This window comes from Agelaius tricolor, unplaced genomic scaffold, assembly GCF_023055355.1.
Source record: "Agelaius tricolor isolate 1412-34295 unplaced genomic scaffold, bAgeTri1.0.p SCAF_2, whole genome shotgun sequence".
Lineage (NCBI taxonomy): Eukaryota > Metazoa > Chordata > Aves > Passeriformes > Icteridae > Agelaius > Agelaius tricolor.
The window spans coordinates 48,102,239-48,124,246 of record NW_027269262.1 but is presented as its reverse complement, the minus strand read 5'-3'; the positions used below and the strand labels follow the sequence as shown (position 1 = coordinate 48,124,246).

At 39.0% G+C, this 22,008-nt stretch overlaps 1 protein-coding gene across 5 annotated transcripts in view; it reads right to left on the bottom strand.

Moving 5' to 3' along the window:
- The window catches only part of GREB1L (GREB1 like retinoic acid receptor coactivator), a 132,747-nt gene that overhangs the window by 105,174 nt on the left and 5,565 nt on the right, over positions 1-22,008 (bottom strand). For 4 of the 5 annotated variants that reach the window (XM_071418116.1, XM_071418157.1, XM_071418148.1 and 1 more), the window contains exon 2: positions 798-863. The exons of the other annotated variant lie outside the window; for it this stretch is intronic. The gene's annotated coding sequence lies outside the window, so the exon portion shown is untranslated. The remainder of the gene's footprint in view (positions 1-797; positions 864-22,008) is intronic. 5 annotated transcript variants of the gene reach the window in all.

Genomic DNA, 22,008 nt, shown 5'->3' with positions numbered 1-22,008 from the left:
TTTGGGTCTTACATAGCTTTGGCTAGTTTCTGAAGAGACAGCAAAGATGTAAGCTCAAGATTAAATCTACTCCTGCCAAGTACAAAGTAATTAGACAGCAAGGATTGAAGAAAAAAAAAAAAAACAAAAATAAAAAACCAGAAGCAATCAAGAACAATGTTTTCACAGTATTTTCCCTTCTGCAAGAAAAGCAATTACTCCAGCTGTGTGCCTCATGCCAAAACCTGCCAACAGCTGAACTAAGGGCACAGAGTAGCCTTCAACAGCTGTTCAACAAGCCAAAGTTTCAGAATATGACTGATGTCTGGTAAAGCACTAGGATACTAAATTGTGTCACAGAAACCACTTGCAAATCTCAGCAGATTATAAATTTCACCTATAGTTATTTAATACAATAAAATAATATAATTTGTCAAAAGGTATTTGCTGTTTCCTGTCATTTGTTTTTGAAAGTGACTCTTCCTTCACTGCCTGTTTTAACCTCGGCAAGACTTTTAACCTTCATTTTGCCACCACTACTCCCCAGCTCCCAAAGGGAGGCAAACAAGAACTTTTAAGCTTACACTCAGCTGTTGCATTGATACATCTGGCTTTAGACCAACTTCTTTAACTTCAGACAAATTTCATATGGATTTGCTATTACCAAACACAGAGTCATTGATTGCATAATTTCCAGCCGCTTTTGAGACAAAGATTCTTATCATAAAGCCAAAGTCTCCTTTTTTGTAATTAATCAACAGTTTTGTAAACTGATAAAATTAAGTTCTAGTATCACATCTACCATATTCCTACCATACCTGCTTCAGAAGGCCATAAATTCAGGCAAGGTTCAAACTAACCAGCTGTATATTGATGAAACTTTCCTGTGTAAAGAGAAAAAAGAAAAAAATAAAAAAATAAAAAAGATGACCTCCACATTTAGTCTTGGCAACCAGGAAAATAAATAAAGTCACAACAGCAAAAATTTCACAGGAAAAAGATTAGGTCATCTAATACCTCTTGTCTTCTCAGGCTATTAAGGAGGATACTTCCTAGTGCTGAGTCCACTCCAGCTGTGACTCAACTTCCTGATGAATGACCTGCCCTCTCTCAAAATACTGGTCTAGTATTTTACTACTCCAGAAATCACTCAGCACAGTAACTGGAAAGTATGGTTTTCAAAGTAACAAATAATAGCCTTCATATCTCCACTTCAAATTTTTAATCACTGTAAGGGGTAACTAAACACACTGCAGTGCAGACTTCCAGCCTCCCACAGATGTAAGGTCACTGCATTACAGAGGAATTAATTCAGAAACAATTTTAAGCTCAGTTTTGAACAGTTTTGAACATCTGAGCTGGGAAAGAGAAGATACAACCCATGGCCATTTGTCCTACAGCTGCAATTTCCTCCAAACACATTCTGTGTCTTAGAAAACCAAAACTATTCATTCACATATTTTCACCCATAGGTAAGTAAAGAGCTTTATTTAACATCCTGGGCTTAGCTTGAAGAGGTCAACATTCAAATTTGTTTAAAAAACTTATTTTTTTAAAGTACACTACAGTCACCACTTACAATCTGTAAGTGCAAAACCACCTTTTTTTTCCTCCATTAAAGTTTATAGAGGTTAGAAGGAAAAGAAAGTTATCTCAAAACCACAAAATATGTTTTAAGAAGTTAATTTTCTTTTCTCTTTTAAAGATTACAATAATATTGCTAATCAAGAAGCACCACACAGAAAAATAAACCTAGTGAAGGAGTTGCTCTTGTTTTTCATGGGAATATGAAGGAAAACTGTCCAAGGCTAAAGTCACTTAAATCAGAACAGAAGCCAGGCAGTTGCTTTGATTCCATCACCCCTCCCAAAGCAGGGAAGATAAGTCAATAAACTGACCCTTTAAGAACTGTCTAGTTCAGTAATTGTCATTGGTATCCAGTTGGCATTAAAAAAAAGTAGTCATGATCATGACCTTTGCATTTCTGCAAACATTAGCCATTGTCATGAGGAAGACCCCTTTGGCCTCATAATTCACATGCTGTTAACAACCAGCAAGAACACAGCATGTGTCAGTTACTAAATAATGTAAGAAAAATAGGATGTCACACTCATACCCCACTGCTCCTGTGCACAGCCATGAGCATTGAACTAACCTGTATTACACTCAATACTTTAGAAAGATGAACATTAAGCTATTTTTATATTCATGTGATTTTTCAACTATATTATTACTACTTTATGGTACAACGAAGGATTCTTTGGCTTTTTTCATTATTTCTAATTATTTCGCACTATTTCTGTTTGCCTGACTTCCAAGAGAAACATAGCTCATATTACATGTTTTCTGTCAACCACCTCTTAAACTCACAATTCCATGCAAATGAAACGAGGAACAGAGCTCTGAAAAATATTTCAACTTCTCAATATTCATGAGAAAACTCTGCCAGTTAGGCAGGACATTTGACTGTGTAATGGTAGTACAACAGGAAGCCATTGGAAAGGCTGATCCTAACCACATCCTAAATACAGAAAACATTTTAAATCAGAGTTTATTAACAAAGAAAGAGACAAATCTTTAGGAAACTAGCTTCTTCAGTTCTGGCACACCTGGAATTGCTTGTTAATACTTAATTTTACTACCTAGCAAACCAACATGGTGCAGACAAGACACCTGTATGCTGCTTTCATCTGGCTCACTACCTGCAGAAAATGCACTGTGAGCATAGAGCAGACCTGTTACACTTTCTACAGCCCACCTCACCCAACACAGTGACCCACTCTAATCAAAGAAGAACAATGGAGTGGTCAGATCAACCTAAAAGCAGACACAACTGAAAGTCAGACTAGAGGCTGCTTTCCCTAGGTCACACAGTGGCCAACAGCAGATACTCAAAGAAGAACACAAACTCCATGATGTTCCTGCAGTGGTAAGTATCTGAAATATTCTCCCAACCTCCACTGACCTGCAGCTCAAGGCTCATTTAACAGGAACCATACATTTATCCAGCTGCTTTAGAAAGTACCATGCCTGGGACCTGAGAAAGGAGTGTGATAACCCACCCCACACTGGCAATTATCACCTTTTGTTTGCATTCAGCACAGCCCCTGCTAATTTCATTTGATGCTCCTCAGTTCTTTTCCTCCAGAAGATACGAACAGCTCTCACCTTCTGCCCCACAGCATTTTATGGACCTCAGCTGTCTGACTTGCAGGACTGAAGTCTAGTCAATGTAGTTATTCCTTACATAATAGTAGTTGCTCTACACTTAGATTGACCTTATTTATTTCTCTGTATTTTTTCCAATCTCAATATGTGCTACCACAGAAGCAAGAAGAAGGAGACAAATTGTATGTGTCCTTCAAGATATAGATATCCTAAAGATGCATGTGCATGGCAGAATAATTTTTTTTTGCTTTGGTTCCTTTTTTTTCCCCACTAATGCCTCAATATTTGCTTTTCTTTGTCTTTTCCCCCCTACCAGTACAGACCATTAAGCTAGCACGTTACCACACTGTTTCTGGGCAGTAGCCCATTCAAAGCATCTATAGAAACTGACACACATCCATGCACTTTCTAAGATATATATATATATATATATATACTGAGATATTTCCGAAAGAGAACATTGTATATTCCCTCAACTGCTCTTCCAGTACATCACCAGAATGGAAAAACAGTAGGACAACTGGAATTCAGCTCTATCCTTCCTCTTCTGTTATTACAGTATGGTTGATTGTTACAGTGGTTTGCAGGGAGAAGGAAGATATTTATTGCATGTGAAAGAGAGATGATAAACCATAGGTCAACTTAAACATGGCAGCTGAACAGCCCAAGAACACAAACAAACCTCTTTGTCAACTCATTCTGAAATTTCATACAAACCTGGGCTATAACAAGTGTGTACTAGGTAATTAGTTTCATTAGAGAAATTTCAGTACAAAAGAGGATTAAATCATCACTCTGTGAAAACCAAAAGATAAGGTGGATTTCTCCTCTCTCCTCTCCTGGAGGCTGGCAAGGATCAGTGAAATTAAACACTGCCCTAGGCAATTGTTAAAAGCAGTTTGGCCATTAAAGTCATGTCATCTGGTGACCCAACTGACCTACATTAAACCCAGGCTAAAGGGCAATGTCATCTTTCTTTTCCTATAGATAGCATGACTTTGCATCTTCAGCACAGATGGAAGACAACCCCCTTGGCCTTCTGGTTTCCACTGGTTTCCTTGCAGCAAACCAAAGTTAGTTGCAACTGATCTTTTGTACTTGTTTGGCCTTAGGAATACTTTAGTTTTGTGAAACAAAGCTGAAAAACACCAAATTTCTTCCCATAAGGTTATTCAACCAATACCTATCTAACCAGAGGCTGTAGAACCCCATGCACTTAATTAAGAAAAAGATTAATAGGCTAATGCAAACATTTTTAAAATTGTCAATTTAATTATCACAGGATACATTCCATTTAGATAGTCTGAATAAATGAGATGTGATAATAATTTTTCCATTATAACACTAAGTGTCAGATGAAGAGGTTACCCAGTGAATTATTTACTTTAGGTCTAGTTCACGACCAACAGCTTTTCCACACAGATTTGAGAGCTGCCATGTCAAAAAATGGGACATTCTTTAAGAATTTTGTGTGGAAATTCCAAAAAGTCAGTTTATAGGAAAAAAAGAGGATGAGAACAGAATAGGTTTGTACTGCTTTTCATCAGTCTCTCTTTTACGCAATAACTGCATAGTTATTGAGGAGAACCCCCCAACTTATTCAGTCAGTGTTTCTTATATAGCAAATGGTGTTCAGCACAGGCTGCTTGAAGAAGATATAAAATAGTTAAATCTTGCAGCCTTAAAAGGGTTCTTGAATTATTTCTCTGTACTGTTTTCCCAGAGAAAACCACTTCATCAAAACCCAAGAATATTCTTACATTTCATTCCATCTCTCTTCAATGCGGGCTGCAAGATACAATACTTATTTATATTGCAAGAATTTTCTCTGCCAACAAAAGACACTTTGAAGAGCTTCCAGTGTGCCAGAAATTAAATTTATAGCTTCATCCTGCAATGCCTGTGCCTCTTCAGCAGCCATCATTGTCAATGGGAATAAACTGGTAGGCTGCCTAATGGCTCAGGAGAAAAAATTTGCATCTCCTGCAGATAATGCAAATTTGTAACCCATTTATGGGTTATAAATACTATGGAATTAGTCTCGAAATTATATGTCTGCTAAAGCATTAAGTTGTTTTTATCCACGAAGAATAAAAGTCATTCCCTTGTTACAGCCAGGAGCACACTAAACATTCCAGCAACTAATTCATCTTGTTGGTTTTACCCACACTTTCAGTCTTCAAAGTCTTTTAAGACAACTGCAGAAATGCATGCCATATATGAGAATGCAAACAGCTAGGTCAACTCAAGAGTTTAAATTCAATTCGCTTTTAACAGCCAAACCATACAGAAAAAGAAACCCCTCCTGTTTTCTCTGGTGCTCAACCACAGCTGGTTCTTACTGAGGTAAATACCCTTTTCCTCACTGAATGGTAGTAATTTACTGTGGAAAGATCTAGAGGTAAGTAAGAAGTAAATTCTTCTGGCTGCTATTTAAAAATAAAGGCATGCAAACATCTTCCATTAAAAAAAAAAACAAACCCAAACCAATCAAAACTAAAAAACCAAACAACAAACACAATGCTTAAAAAAAAATCAAGGTTGCCAAACTCTGATCTCAAATTCACTGTCAAGACTGGCACTCCTAATATGAAGCACCCAGTAGAATCTCCTAGAATCTAATCAGTGACCAGCACGTTGAAGGGAAGGACATGAGAACATGTACCTAATGACTCATTAAAGTTTAAGTTTCATGTAATTTTATTAACATCTTTCAGTTTGTCTGAAATAATTTTCTTGAAGAGAAAGGAGCCTATACAACAGAAACCTTTCTTAAGATTATCATGAAAGAGAAGTTTTCAACAGGAATTAAAAGTGGAATCTAAAAAGTTGACCAAAAAGGGATAAAAATTATGCTTTAAAAAAAAAATCACAAAACAAAAGAGGTAGCACTGATGAAAAAAATGGGTTGAAAAACATGTTTTTGTGCAAGACTTGCTCCTGCCTTTTGGATGGGGGACCAAAAAAAGGAAGGAGCAGGATTGATTTTCATTAGCAAAATGGAAGGCTACTTTGAGGCCCATACAAATGCTTTTAAATGATGTTTGGTTAGATTTGGAATGCCAAAGCATGAACAAAGCACCCTGATATCCTCCCTGCTCCCTAAAGTGGAGGCCTCCTCCAAACTCCTCTAAAACACTCCATACATCAGAGATGGGTGGATGTTCATCCTTGTTCCAGTAGGGAAGGAAGATACTTATTATAGGATGGAAAAATTCTTCCAGAAGGTGCTACAGCCTCCTGCCACATTAGTTTTCAGTGATTATCCCCAGTTTGGCAAACAGCAGTGTGACTTTTCTATTTATTTATTTTTTAAAAAACAAGTTGTCATGGACCTTTCTGCATTCAAGCCTGTCCTTAAAACCTTACACTTCAGAGACTTTTTTCCCCAAATAAGGAATTTACAAGCCCTCCTAGTAAGCTTACAACTGACATATGTTGAATACTGGTAGCTTTGAATCTCAAAAGCTTTGCAAAGCACTAATAATAAATTTGTTTTCCCCTCTTGTTCTACAACTTTCAAAAAACTTAAAGAAATTCTGAAAGTATAACAACAGGTTTAAAGAAGTTTTAAAAACCCCATAAAAACAAAATAAAAATTTAACAAACAATTGTATTTATATGATGCACTACATAATTTTTTGAGTCGCACACCTTATTTCTCTTATGCATTATACATATTTTTAAGTGAGATGGAAGAAAGATGATCTTTCCTTCAGTAATCTCACAAAAGTATACCTATTTTCATACATACATATACATTCATAATTCAGCTTTCTGTATGTACCAGAAAAAAGTTAAATCTTGTCATATATAAATGGCTTATTATAAAGCTCAATGTTAGCAGCCATTTTGATGTCAAATCACACTTCTGTCCGGGGCAATGTAACAAACCACAAGTACAAAACTATTAAGGAAATGACCTAATCAAATTAAAGGCTTCCCTACAAACACTTTAAAATGATAACTTGTGAGAGCTGCGTGCCAAGCACCTTCTGTCCTTGGTCGCAGGGACTAATTCAGTCTGCATTCGGCTTCACCCCTCTGGCGTCAGCCACCCATCTGTCACCTCCCTTTTTCTGGGGTAATCTGCTCTGTACTTATCTGAACACTAGACTCCTAAGTCTTGTCTACCTCAAGAAAGTTACCTCTTGCTGATATTGGGGGTAGAGATGGTTGAGACCAGGCAAATGCCTGGCTGAGCACAAACCACCATCAGCAGCATCTGCAAAACCATAATAAAATGGTGCTCAACAGGGCCCCTCCACCACCATCACTTATGCTTCCAAAGAAACTATATTTAGCTGCAAATAAGCAGCAATAAAGTTGTTTCATATAACCCACCTTTATTAAAAAAGTGGTCTAAGAGCATACTCTGAGTCCTGCCCAAATGGAGACAGCATGGACACTGGTGGCAATTCACTTGAGCAGCACAGGGATGTCACCCACTGCATAGGGTTTGTCCAACAAAAGGCTCTTGAGTCCATGGCAAAAGACTCATTTCAAGGCCACTCAGGGAGAACAGTACCTGTATCTCCCCTGTCTAGCAGGATTCTTCTCAACTAGGAACATTTTATTTCTGTCAGGCAAAGTGGAATCACTATGTGCCGTATCTCAGCTGCCTAGCACAAATCATCATGATGTAGACTTCACTACTTTCACTAATTTTTTTAAAAAACAATTCTCCTAGCACAGATGCTAAAGATCTTTGCTGCAGCAATGCACTAATTTGCAAGAAGTCAGCAGGTACTAAATCAATTTAAATATCGTATTCTTGGAGATACACTCACAAGCCGGACCATCTCATCTATAATCCAATTTTACAGTGAAGATGTGAACGAGCATATTTCTGCTTGATCTAAATGGACAGAGGAGCATCAATAATGTGTGTTCAACTGCAAGAGTTCTGCCTTTTTCTTTGTTAGAAAAAAGGTAGTCTCCAGCTGTTTAATTTTTCAAGTATGATTTCACAGATGCAGTAGATAACACAGCTTACAAGATTCAGGTCACTGTCTCAGATGTACTGTAAGCAGAGTGACAATACCCTGACACAAACACAAACTTCAGTTTCTTCACAGTTCTGTAGTCAAAAAAAGGCACCAAGTCACATTTGGTACTCCTCACATCTGTATTCGGAGTTCTGTAATTAGCATGCTTTAAAAGAAAGCATTTTCCTCTGCCTAAAATCCCTACACTAAACCAGTGGGACATTTTGTGCATAGCTTCTGAGATGTAGCACTGAAAATATACACAAGGGAAGGTAATTGATTCATTACATCTATTTCTACTATATTTCTTTTTGTATTTTTTTTTTGGTCGCCATTTCAAAAGGCATTGTTTAAATTGCCCTAATCTGCAAACAGCAACAATAAGTGTAGCAAATACTTGACAATGAAGATGTAAAGCCTCTAAAAACCTGTTACCTTAGTAACCACGGGAATGCAGGAGAATAAGAATACACGCAGTGTCAGGACATCATTTTGGATTCCACAGGGTTTGGGTTGAAATACAGTCAGCTTTCATTAGCTTTTTGTTTTTCCCAGTAGGTCCTTGGACTTTGAAACAAAACCTGAATGACAGCTATGAGCAATTCCAGCCTCACTCCTCATCAGCCACACCAAACAAAACAGCTCTTCACTGTGGACCCCCCTCCTTTGCACCCAACATGACTCGAAACAAACATTATTTATGCTGCTGACCCCTCTGGATATCACTAATAAAATGCATTCCAAAAAGAAGAGTAAAATGAAGACCCACTTTCATGGTACTTAGATAATTCACTTTAAACAAATGTACTGCAAGAAAAAAAACAAAACAAAAAAAAGTCAGCACATCCTCCCAGGATATTTCTGTAAGCCCACAGTTTATTACAGGCTTTACAGAGTATGTTAATTCAACACCAACACTAAGAAGAATTTAGCTGCTCATTTAAGTAACACTTTATTTCCATTTTACTCATGAAGGGGGAAAAGAAAATTAAGAAGATAAAGAATTGAGATCCATGTCCCCACCCCCACCAATGTCTGTTGGGAAGCTTGTGGTCAAGACCGAACAGAACAAAGATCTCCCAGCTGCTGGCTTTAGCTGGTTTAATTTTAGTTCTGTCCCCTTATTCCTTGCTGCTATCTAGTCACTTAGGAAAACAATCTGAAAAAACCTCGTGGCAAAACCATTGGAAAAAAGAGCGAGAAATTCAACCTCATGAGAATAAGGGTGGGGAAGGAATGAACATATCTTTGCTCAGCGAAGGAAAAAAAAAGTAGAAGTATTGGTCTGCTTGGCCATCATGTGATGACAAAAATCCTTACAGCAAAAAGCTGGAGAGTAACAGTAGTTCAGAGACACTGGCCTTGCCTTGCTTTGCATTGGTTCACTTATTTTTCAACTGATAAGGTATTTCTTTTCTATTCACAGAAACTGCCATTCCAGGATAACATAGACACATGTAGGAGTTACATCCTCCACTTATTTACAGTCTTCTGCAATCCTTGACCCACATATACAAAGCAATACCAGACAGAGGCAACACTTGTTTAACATGCAATAGTCCAGATTCTCTGGTTTTACACTGCATTATATGAAATGACTGGATCATGTTAAACATTATTAGTAAACAGCAAAGTTACATTTTCAAAGCATAGATCATAGAGCAAAACAGCAGTGTATCTCCAGGCAACTGCAATTTATGAGTTAAATCAAAAAGAAGATCTAGATTAAATCAAATCAAATGGAAGAATACTTTCTGATCCACTCACATGTTTTTTAGATATATATGGGAGTGGCTATTCCCTAGTCCTGAGTGGGAAATGGACTCATCTCTACAAAGGAAAATACACTCATAAGAACATTGAGCCAGTAGGTTATAAAAGAGCACATTTTATTCAGAAATATGCAGAAGGTAGGTTTTGAGACATTAGCTTAGGCCTCAGAACATCAAGCAAAGATTAGAGGATGGGCACACCCCAGTATGCCCACAGCCTGGAGCTCTTTTAAAGGTGAGTGTCCACCTAAGCAGTAACTTCTAACACAGAGCAGGGCTGTGGTAGACTAGGAAGTAACTTCATTGAAGAACATGGAGTTTGTCCTTCCCAAAGTTAAGTTTCAATTTTGTAGTTTCAGAAAGCTATTTTCTGGAAACAAAAGCCTCTCTAAAAGCCTTTTCTTTGTTGCTTCCTCCCTGAAGAGTCTGTCAGTGGTGCTGATGGCCATACCTTCCTGGAAGGGAAGCTTGGCACTTGCACCTTTGATGCATGTGGTTTTGGAGCTGGGGATTTTTGCTGGGGAGGAAAGGGTTGCATAATTCTTATCCTTACAGCATAAAGTCATTGCTACAGTGCCCAAACTCTGTCCTGCAAACCACAAATAGGCCTTTTTATCACAGGAGAGGAAGATTTCTCAAACTCTTATTAAGGGAGGCACTGCCTTCAGTTCTGTAAATGGCAGCTGAGTCAGAACTGCAATAGGAACATTGGCATGACAATGACATAATACCTGAGGCACATGCAATGAACTCACCCAGCATGGAGAAGCAGCTCATCATGACCCTACCTCTGTGCTCCCCCTCCCAAAAGAAAACCCCTGCCAAACACCCTGACATTGAATAGTGGCTCTTCAGACCGGTTGACTGCATTGAGATGGGAGAAAATGTTCATAAATAATTCCATCCTTGCAAAAGCAACATGAGAAGGTGAATGCAAGCAGATGCCAGTCTTCTACCAACTTCCCTTTCTAGAATTACTGCCTTCCTGTCTGTAGGGTAAGCCACAGGTGCTGTGCCTCCTGACTGGCAGACCTGGAGATGCTCTTATCTGGGAACAAAGGGCATGTCAGATCTGTTCTAAGGGGAGAAGCACAGTACAACCCAGGCAGAGAAAGCACAGAGACAAGTGCAGGACTGTATTCTAACTGTGTCATCTGCACAGGTCATGGACTCAGCTGCTTGCCCCAGATACCGGAAGAACTGGACTTTTTGTCAGTTCCCTACAATTTGAGTCATACAGCTTAGTAATGCTCTTTAAAGGATTCCGAGAAAATCTGGAAAAGAACAACCACTCATCATCTTCTCTAAGTCAGACAAAAAAATGAATTCCAAGTATCTAGACCAGGGCTCCATTTTTCATTTATTTTAAGCCTGAAATAAAATTTACAGGTTTTTTTTTTTTTCCCTTCATGAAAATAACTCTGCAGGAAGAAACAAAATTTAATCAGTTCTTAAAACAGTTCAGAACAGCTCCTTCACTGCCAAGTTTAAAATCTCAGGTCAACATCGACCTAGTTAACACTAGTTCTACAAATGATTTTTTTTGATCTCAGTATAATTTCAAGACAGACTGAAAATATCCAAAAGGCATGTTGGTGGTACCTATCACTTTCTAACAAAAAAAAAAAAAAAAAATTGGCAAAAAGCAGCACGCACATATGCAGGTTCAATTAATTTTACACCAGTCCAGTGTAAAATCCAAAAGTAGGATCTCTCAACCAAAAAGAGAATGCATGTTTAAAACCACTTCACAGTACATTTGGCTCTAGAGGTTTGTGAAAAAATAAAATTAATCTACTCAGTACTTATCACTTCCACCCCATTGTGTTACACTGCACCAGTCAAGCTTGGCATGCCACTTAGTGGGTAAACTGGATCAAGGAATTCATCCAGCTGAAAAGTAACCTGGAAAACTACATTGTTTTTCAAGTGGATCAGTTATTCTGCCAGATCCCACCATGCTCCAAACAAACAGCAGCAAAATAGGGGGAAAGGTTGAGACTGGAGTGAGGAAATGGGCAACCAACAAGGAGCCAAGGGCTGATGGACCACAAGCCACAGGCTCATTCCCATGGTTTGATTTGAACCTCCCTTACTGAGCCAAATCACAGGTGCAGCTTTCTTTTGAAAGGATGGAAATCTCTCAAGTATCCCTTGACTCAACATGCACTAAATCACTGTCCAGGAGGCATATTGCCATTGGCTTCCAAAAGAGCTGAGTCCACATGCATCCAGGACCATGCTGAAAGCTGCAGGCAACAGGGCTCCTACCTGTGGGAAGCAATCTGGAAAGCACATGGGAAAAATAGAAGAGAAAGGGAAATTAACTTTTCTAACACCTCCAAGTCTGTGAAGTGACCTTTGGGAATTATCTCCAAATTTCATCTACTGAGTGACAAGTAGGCTAAATTCAAATAAGCAAAGACCTGTAAGATGCCAAGACATTTGTACTGAAAGTCTTTCCTTCTCACCCTCCTCTGTACCACAACATCAAGGAAATACTCCAGGAAAGAGGTTCAATGACTGAAGGAAATAACAGTGACTATCATTTTCCTACTGTATTGGGTGACTTCACTAGTTTTTTTGCATATATTACCTGTCTCTTTGTGTCACACATGCCTTAATTCCCTTTCAGCAGATACCTGGAACTACGAAATGCTTCTCTGAATGCTGAAATTCAGGACAGGAAAGAAAGTGGCATTGGAATGCTTTTAAATAATCACAGCTACAGAGGGCACACACATATTGGCATATGCATGGGCCTTGTACCCTGCATGCATAAAACTAAAGGAAAAATATGGGCTTCTGCAATATAAATAAAACAGATGATTTAAAAATAACTCAAGTTCAAATATATCCAGCACACTGCTACTAAGCAAACATCAGGAGGCAGTCAAACAGAGAATGATTTTCTGACAATTAAGCAAGAACAATAGCAAATATTCCATTTGCAACAAGAATCTGGGTTTTGTTTTCACAGAAGCAGTGGGGATTTCTTCAATAGTGACTTCAATTAACTTCTGCTCCCCCCCACTGACAAAAGGCTTAATGGGCCCCAAACCATGGCTTCTTTTCCCCAACAATTTCAGAGTGAAAAACCAGCTTATTACATCTCTAAGAATGTTTCAGTTACATTTATTACACTTGCCTATTGTACTGCAGGCATTCCCAGAGAGCTAAAAACCTAAAAACCAAAACCACAACACAGATAAATAAATCCCAGTAAAACCAGTCAGTAGCCTCCCAGAAAACAAAAACCCTTAAACATTAAAAAAAATTATTAAAATTAATAAGCCTGTTTTGTGGTTGCCACAAGGCAACCTGCTGATTCAGGGCAATGTCACCAACAGTATTCTTATCTGTAAAGGGTAAGAATCAATTGTTTGACAGAAACAAAGGAGAGCTCAACAGGAAATCAACCAGCTTGGGACAGATGGTCACTGAATCAAGTTTCACCCCTCCCCTCTCCAAAAATAGGCTTAAGAGGCATTTTCTGTTACCAAGCAACAGCCCAAAGGAAGGCATAAATCTTTTCCTACGTGTTATTCCCCTCCTCCCCGACACACATACATTTCAATCTACCAGGGCGGTATGTTTGTGGGTTTGTTTATTTTCCACATATCAGGTAGGAGGGTTTATTCTGTGCAAGGACAACACCTTGCTGCATACCCACTAGTCATGTTTCCTTTTTTTTAAGGCAAGAAGGAGGTTAACTGTATCCATGCTATAAGAACTACCATGAAGACGGGTTACAAGCAGGGATCTAATGCTAGTTAGTAACCCCTCCTTGTTCTGCCAAGGTGACCTGAGAAATTACTCCCTAAAGAGGGGAGTTCCTAATCACTATTTTATATAAAACAAAGATGACCCTCATCACATCTTCACAAAAGGTCACCACCTTTTTTTTTTTTAATTCATCAGAAAACCCTGTACCTGCTTTAACCCATGAAAATCCATAAAATTTAATTCCCCAAAAAAGCACCATGATATCTTTAATACAACACACAGACCAGTGGGCTTTTAAATAATTTGAATTTCAGGAGCATTAATTCCCTAGTACATCAAACACCCTCAGTGAGAATTGGGGTGTGGGATGAGTAGGAAAGGATAATCAACATTTACTATTCTGGTGAGCCAGTGGAGGAAAGAAGGGCTGGAGTGGGGGGTGGGATGGAGGAGAGAAAGAGACCCGAAGAGGCTGTTTGCAGAGATCAGGGAGTAGGGGGAGGGGAGCAGAGCCCGGGGGTGAAGGACAGCGCCTCTGAAATTCAGATTAGCATCCAGGGAACAAACCGGTTTGTTTGACTCCCCCTCGCCACCTCCATCATACAAACTGGGAACAGATCGGCAGCCAGCAAAAATAGATGGGAGTTAAATTTAGCCACACAAAGAGTAATCTGTGATAAATTAAAAAAAAAAAAAAAAAAAGAAAGAAAAGGGTTTACGGTTACAACCCTCACAGAAATTAATTAAATGGGGAAGAAAAAGTCTCACTTCGGCAACAAACTGGGTAATCATCCTTTAAAAGCAGAGCCTGGATTACTGCTGACACATACTTAGACTACTAAAACATATGGCCAATAAAAAAGAAAAAAAGGGGGGGTTGGGGGAGGGGAAAGGTTGTGACAGCATGTGGTCTGCAAGAGCTTTATTTACTCCCTCCTCAACTACTGCTTGCTTTAGCCAGCTGAAGACCTTCTGCAAGACACAGCCTATTTTCACTGGGTATTTCATGTACTCCTTTGACACCAGTGCAGATACTGGTTGCCACCACTATGGTGGGTAAACACGGGCCATGGGCTGCTTCACTGACCAAAGGCCTTGGACTTTCGAATCCATTTCACCATAAAGTCACCTCAGTGGAGACGCCGCCCCGGCTTTCTGCACATGGCAAATAGTTTTCACAGGCAAAACAGAGATTGTGATGTCTAAATTCAATTAATTAAAATTAAGTTAATTGAAATTAAACAGAAGGTTTGAACACAGAAGCCAAATAGCTGCTTGTACGTATTCCAAGAACACCATTTGTTCTTTGAGGTCTAAAGCTTTCTGACAGGAGCATGAAGCTTAGCAGCCCGGGGACCTGAGCAGGAGACTTGAACTAAGGGCCGCCCTCCAGGCTCAGCCATAAAAGACCTTAACAGCAAATCACTATTATCCTGTAGTGCTTCAAAAACTCCCAGGCCAAGAACACCCTTGGTTTAGAGGGAGGGAATCTGAGGCATGTAGAAGCCATGTGTCATCTCTCAGTGGCAGAATTTGGAAATAAACCGGATCTTCCGCAGACCCAATTCCACATTGTAATATCACCCTGAGTATGCACCTGAAAACAAGGAAGTTGTTATTTATGTAAATTCATGGCCAACATCAACATTTTTACAGCTGTTTTTTTTTGGCCGCTTCACAGCTGAACAAGAGACCTGTGGATTAAATCCATTTCTTTACCAAAATTAGTCTCTCCAATCAGGCAGGCAATGATAGTCATCCCGGAGTATTCAGGAATGGATACACTTATTTTTCTAACACATTCAGAATTTGGCTAAATAAGACATAAAACTATAACCCTTCTCTATTGCAAGTTAGCAATTTCTCTACAGATATTAAATTAATTATGGACTGCAAGGGTTTTGTTTCTTTTGTGCATCAGTGTAAATGGTGGGAAATATACCATGGTAGCAAAAGCTCCATACTCTTTACCTGCTAATACACAGACCATCATCTGGGAGAAAAACATACATTACAGCTTTGCATAGGCATTTATCCTAGTTTTCAAAGAGGTGTTTTCCCTTACATTAAATATATGTACTTTACACCACTCTGCCATGGTAAGAGAGAGAGAAGCACCTAAGAGGGGAAAGCAAGGTTATTTTCCTTTTCCCTCTTAAGTAAATCATCACGCTTTTTCTTCAGTGACCAAAGAAATTTCCCTATTCCCTGGCCAAGGTGGTATTTCCAGACACACTGCCTGTTTTGTGGTTGAAATGTAAATGGACACAAGCTTACCTCAAATCTCTTTCAATAATTTTATGATTCTATGAAATGAGGTCTGAGGAAACTGCATTCCAGTATCCTTTCCTTAGAAAATCACAACAGATTTTCTTTGGATTCTCCATCTCTCAAACTGCTGGTTTAGAAGTCTAGGTCTTCTAACACAGTTTGTTATAATGATTAGTTTAACTTGACTCTTTACCTTGAACTAAGCCATTCAACAGCAAAATAAAGTTTGTATCTGAGAATGATCCAAACAAGTCCCCTTTTTGCCATGAAATATAATAGCAATAGGCTGTGTTCAAAACATAAGAACATTCCTCAGTCTTATTAAAATCATAATAGCACCACTTTTTGTTAAAGGATGGGCAGAAGAATAGAACAGTAAAGAACTATGATCATCAGTTAAAAGCTCTGTTAAGTAAAAATAAGTTTATCCATAGAAACACAGAAGCATTTGCAAAAGGGATAACCTACAGGGATAGGTAAGCCAGTAAAAAACTGCAAGTACATAATTGCAAGCCTCATTTCCAAAACAAAGAACATCAGAAACTGAGTATTATCCTTCATGTGGCTATATGGTAGCATTGCATTTAACTGTTTGCTCCCCAGGTTGACATCAAAGTGTTAAAAGGGGACATTTCTCTTAAAACAATTTTCTGCTTATATATTTAGTTTGGGGCTATTTTTCCTGGCACACGTAATGACAGAATGGACACAAGATTCACCCGTGCATTCTCTTATCTCTGCATGCTGGCTGAAAGGAGCACAGTTTATGTAATTTATTCCAGATCAGAAAGGCAGTGTGACAACACAGAGAATAGACCACATTTTCAACAAGCATTTCCTAATGAGAAATTTATCAGTCTCTCTCAGCATGAACTGCACTTTAGAACAGGGAGGACAGAATTGTTTCAATTAATTCATCCTGAGGCCAGCCTCCTTCCAGGCATATGGCCTCAAAATGCACTTGCTTCTGTCTTTGGGACAATGAATCATAAAATAGTTCTGCTTTCTGGCTCTTGTTAACTTGCCAGTCAGCTTCTTCCTGAGGTGGAATTTCTCAAAGAAAATTCAATCTGCATTTGCAAATTTCTGGTTCTTTCCCCCCTTTGCTATGTTTTTTCTACAAAACCTCGATCTCCCACGGTTTATTCAGATAATCATTTGAAGCAGGAAAAGGTATTTTATCATCCAGCCTCTGTTCCTCTTTCCATAATTGCAACAAAAAAAAGCACAACCCCCTTCTTTCCACACTTGGCCGGTTTTCCTCTACATATGGAGTGTGTTCAGCTAGAATATGTCAAGGAGAAACTGCCACCCACAAACTGAATCATCACACAAGAATCAATATGTCCAGAAAAATAAAACATATGGGCACACATACAACTCAACAGAAAGATGCTGGAGGGAATGTCATTGAAAACTGCAGTACCCAAATCTCACTAATTAACAAAATAAGTAGTAGAAGTGATTGACTGAAATAACAACTGTCTCTTTTTTATGCATGCTTTATTTTGGCCCTGAAAAAGGTTTAAAATTAATACTACTGGGCTTATTCCAAGTTTCCTTAGAGTAAAACATTCAATTATGAACGTGAATCTAGACAGACTTGATTTTAGACAATGCAACAATGTCAATCCATCAGGTATCATTATTACCCTTTGATGCTCAATCTTCCATCCCAGACAGGCCAAACAACCTCTTAGGGAATCACTCAAGCTTTGCAGCCTTCCTATTAACACATGCCCAGCGATGCCTCAATCACCAGACCATTTCTGTTGCCATCCACCAAGGTGACAAGACTAGCAGAGAGCTGCCAGTAGCAGAACTCATGGAGTCTCTCTGTCAATGCCTGTGACTGGATGTGCAACCAGCACACATTCTGATGATATACAGAAAGCACACCTGGCACACAGCAGAAAAATGGCCAGAAAGAAGAAAAGTGGAAAGCAGGTTACCAAAACAGTTCAGGCTGCCCGTGGCCTGTTCCTTGAGTATCTTTGCAAAGGCCTTGGGCCAGATGAATTGTTTCAGGAAGCTGTACCTTACCAATAGGTAATACTGCCAAGTTTTATGGGTTTTGTACTACACCATTTTACAACAAACAACAGAACTCTGAAGGTCAACCAGTCCAAACTCACACTCTTGGCAGGGCCATAGTGGAAATCCCATTAAGACAACACATATTATGATGTATTTTGGTTCATGGCTGATCTGCATTGACAGTTTTGACTTATTATCCTGTCAAATCTAACTGTGAGGTTCTCAGTGATTCTCAGCTGGAGTACAATGAATCAAGGACCGAAGGTCTGTTTCTTAAAAATAAAAAGCCCAAGGCACAAACCAGCTTTTGTTAAAGGAAATTAAATATTTTATTGATGCAAATGCTTCATCTGTTTCCCAACATGCAGTTTTTGCAATTTAGACAAACTGTTAGTGACCTATAAAGATCCACTCCTGTCAAGGTTATACACTGAGGTTCATGCTGTTCTTGTTTATACAGTGAATCAGAATAGAGAACAGTATCAGTAAAGTATCAGTATAGTCTGACATAAGAAGCATCAAAACTACCCAGCATCTGTTGCATTCCTTTGTCTTTTTCAGCCCTAAACCCCTGAACTGCATGTTTATTGAATTCAAAGTTGAGCCCATTTTCACAGGAAGATTCAATTTAAAAGCATCTGGAAGAACACTGTTTTTTACTGAAACTAAGTCCCAGATCCAATTCTCATTTATTACACTGCTGGGACAGCATCCTTTAAACATGGTAATCAAAAGCAAACATGTTTTTTTGCTTTCAAACAGACATCAAAGCAACAATGTTAGGATGAATTTTCAACTGTTCTAAGTCTACAGGTTATACAGATCTGCCTTTTCCAGCAGGAGGGACTCTGGCAACACACATGCAACTTCACAAGTTCAACTTGGCAGTTAATCTGTCTGGCTTTAGCACATAATCAGAAATGGATTTACTACAGTGACAGCAAATGGAGCTGAAAACCTACACTGCACTGTGCAGGGGAGTGCTTAACTCCTAGTGCAAGCATGGCCTCCCTCCTCTACACCAAATCCATGTGACAACTGGAATCACCCCAAAGCCAAGCTTGACAGAAAGCCAGTCAGCTGTGCTGCAGATGAAAATAATGCATCTGTCTGCACAGACACCAGACACAAGACTTCTCTCAATAAAATAGCCAAGCTGGACAGTCAACAAGCAACACTGTTCATTATGATAGCTGAGAACAGCCAGAATAATCCTTTTTTTTCCCCTTCCTTCTCAGGCTTTTCTGCCACAAGGTCACATCTGCTGTTTAAAATTAAATTGGGTTGTTGTTTTTTTGTGGTGGTGGCCTTTGTTTAAAAGCTTCCAAGGCATACTGTTTTGAATAACATTACTAGTGGCACATCTACTACCCACTAAGAACTTCTGGTCTCTAAAGGAAAACTGTCAACAACACAAAAACCCAGTATAAATACTCTCAGCCAGGCAATCATTTAAAAAAAGAATCTTCTTTAAAGACCCACTAATGTATTGGACCAGTATGATATTAGACCTCAGCATTTCTAATTCCTGTCTTCTTCTCTTTAATATATGTATATATATGTACATGCACAAACATACACAATATCCTCTCTAGCTTTGAGTACTCTGGAGAAGGCAACTTCTATGTATTTTCCATGCAGCACCCAAAACATTTTCAGATGTGTAGTAAGAAAGAAAAGTATTACTAAGTTAATGCAGCAAAACAAAACAATATTCATGTTTAGATGCCCTGTCATTTCATAGCTCTTGACACAAAAGTTTGTGACTGCTAATGTTTTAATCTTTGTGCCCTTGAAATCCAGTTCACCTTCCACATCTGCTATAATCATGATTGTTATTTCACCTTCTGCCTCCAAGTCCACAGTCTGGCAGACAAGTTGTCTTCATCCTGCTCAAAAGGCTTGGAAATTGACTGATGACTACTCTACTGAAAAAAAATATGGCAGGCACTAACTGTCAAGATTTACAAAAACTGCTGCAAAAGGGACTCTGAGGATATGCATATTTTTCACTCTGGACTTCTGCTTTAAATATCCCATTCAGTGTGCCTCTGGCATGCCTGTAGGCATTAAAGTGTTCTTGGATGGCTTTGCCTTTCCCTTCTCCTCTACGTTTTCTTCATAACTGCTCCTCTGTGGGGTGGTACTGATCACTTGGCTGATCCACCTAATTTTTAATTGTTCTCACAACCAGAAATTTCCCTCTAAGAGGTTAAGATTCAAAAGAGTAACAACAGTATCTTAAAAACTTATCTATATATATTAATTTTTGAAAGCAATTTTTACAAGAATGGAAAACCACCATGTTCTTAAATGTCACATACAACATGACTGGCAGGAAGCTGTTTCCCACTTCTTGATTCAGTGCATTGTAGTTGTAAAAATCAAGACCTATTTCGCAGTCTTCCCAAAGGAATCACCTAATTGCACTGAGAATTGTCTGCATAAGTGGTTTAAAGAAATTAAAAGATTAAGCTTTCTTTATTGAACAGCTGTTTTCCAAGTACACTGAAAGTGTAAAAGAGCAGGAGAATAAAGCCATCTAATGCTGCAAAGCAACACAGAGTTTGGGAGACTTCCTGAGAAGCCACAGGGAGATGGTCAGCGAGGCAGGAACAAAAGCAGTAAAAGTAGATGGCTTGCTCTGCTGAATGGCAAAACTGAGATGCAGTCGTACACTGTGAAACACATTATCACCAAGGAGATAAATAAGAGAACTAATAGCAGTGAAGTACTGTACCAGCAGGAAAAGGACCCGGGGCTCAGGACAGGGAACACAGCACTTGGCTCTGCAAATCACAAATCAAGCCACCAAGACACAGTGTTGTCACATAGGCTCTTCATTCTGAGCATGGGCAGGCAACAGTAATATTTATAAAATGTTGGTGTGAACACCTCTGTTTCACCAGTGATTCCAGTGTGAGAAGAGGTAGCTGCCCAGAGTCCTTAGAGCATCAGAGGCAGCTGAGCTCAGCTATCTGCATTTGCTGCTCCTTACCACTACACTATCCCTTTGAAGTGGGTGTGATGGAGAAAGAGCTTGGATCTCATTAAGCCCAGAGCTTGGATCTCACTGTGCCACACTTCACTTTTTTTAATAAGTGATCATTTCCTCTTTACTAGGAAGACTGTGGAGGATCAGGCTCCCAGCAATTTCCAAACAGTCCTCTAATTACTCAATTACTCCTGAGTGATAACACCACAAGGGACCATACAACTCAGAGTATACGCAAGTCTCCCTGAGCACTGGCATTACAATTGCATATGACCACCTCTATCTTAAAGGACAGCTGGAAATAATGCAGGGGAGGGGGGAGAGGAGGTGGCATAAGGGAATTCTACCAAATTAAAAGCATAATTTAACTATCACACTCTCAGAAAAATTGTGCTTAGGTTTCCTTATGTGTACAGACCTGGGAGTCTACAAGAAAGCAAGTTTTGAAGTTGGAGGTAGCATTATAAAAGAAAGGGGAGGAACGAATCATAGGTCTCAAATATGCAGAATTCTAGAGGTCAAATGTTTCATATGCACATTAATTCTTCTTTATGAAGCCAAATTTAAATTTATTATGGCTCTAGAGAAAAACAGCAGCATAAACAGAGCCTTTCAAAAAAGGCTACTGATTTCCCTGAAATTTTGGTGCTGTGCACTCCATTCAATAGAGAAATCAGTGCTGCAGAGGGAGGTGCAGCAGAATTTGGTGCAAAAGGACAGGAGTACCAGGAAAATGTTCAGCAGCTTGAAATAACCATCTAAAGAAGCTTCACACTCTAAGTTCTAGGGAAATATTATCACTTTTGGTGAGACACACAGATGAAGCTTCATTTTAAAAAGGAAGACCATGAATAGAGTTTGTTTCAGACCACTGTTACATTCAGTAATTAACTTCATCTCTTGCCTCAAAGTGCTCTGATCAAATCACACCAAGGGTCTTGAAAAGAGATAATTACAAGCAGTGATGGAGATAGGAGAGAGAGAACAAGAGGATCTCTGCACAGCATTTCACGAAACTAGTCTCTCCAGGCTTGTTCATGGAACCAGTACAACAGATGTCTGGTAATCTCTT